Source organism: Condylura cristata, unplaced genomic scaffold (genome assembly GCF_000260355.1).
Source record: "Condylura cristata isolate star-nosed mole 26May11 unplaced genomic scaffold, ConCri1.0 scaffold00015, whole genome shotgun sequence".
Classification (NCBI taxonomy): Eukaryota; Metazoa; Chordata; class Mammalia; order Eulipotyphla; family Talpidae; genus Condylura; species Condylura cristata.
In genome coordinates this window covers 4256010-4256632 of record NW_004567116.1, presented here as the reverse complement: position 1 = coordinate 4256632, position 623 = coordinate 4256010, and the positions used below count along the sequence as shown (strand labels likewise).

Here is a 623-nt window from a genome sequence, read left to right as displayed (position 1 = left end):
GGCCCCGCCGCGGCGGCCACTTTGGCGCCCGACAGGAGGGTGCCACTGGAGGCGGCCGGGCCAGAGGGGCACCGGGCAGCGGTGGGGGAGAGGGGACAGGCCACAGGTGGGGTGGGGGAGGGGAGGAGAAACAACGACAGATAAAAGGAAGAGAGAGACAGTGAGAGAGGAGAGAGACAGACGGACAAGAGACAGACAGAGAGAGAGAGAGAGACATCAGCACTGCAAATGTGTTAACAGCGGAGCCTGCAGAGGAGAGAGGGGACCCGGCGGGCTGGGGGTCGGAGAACAACGCACCACGACAACGGAGGGGGGGCCCCTCCCCACCGCCTGGGGCTGGGGCGGCGGGGGTGGGGGGAGGGCAGCCACCTCCAACTCTATCCCACAGGACAACGAAGGGTTAACGACGGAGGAAGAGCGGGCTGTCCAGGCCAGGAGGCCCCCAGGCAGGGAGAAAGAGAAAGCCGTGTTAGTTAGAGTTCATCACCACCATCACCACCACCACCGACCACCACCACCACCACCGGGCAGCCAGGGCAGCAGCACACAGCAGGGAGGAAAGCGAGCCACACCGGAGGGGGGGCCGAACGGGCAACCCCATCCTGACTGCACAGAGCGGCGGG

The 623-nt window shown here is 66.5% G+C and overlaps 1 protein-coding gene across 1 annotated transcript in view; it reads right to left on the bottom strand.

The window, feature by feature from the left end:
• The window catches only part of SYT7 (synaptotagmin VII), a 140938-nt gene that overhangs the window by 24821 nt on the left and 115494 nt on the right, over nucleotides 1–623 (bottom strand). The window lies entirely within an intron of this gene.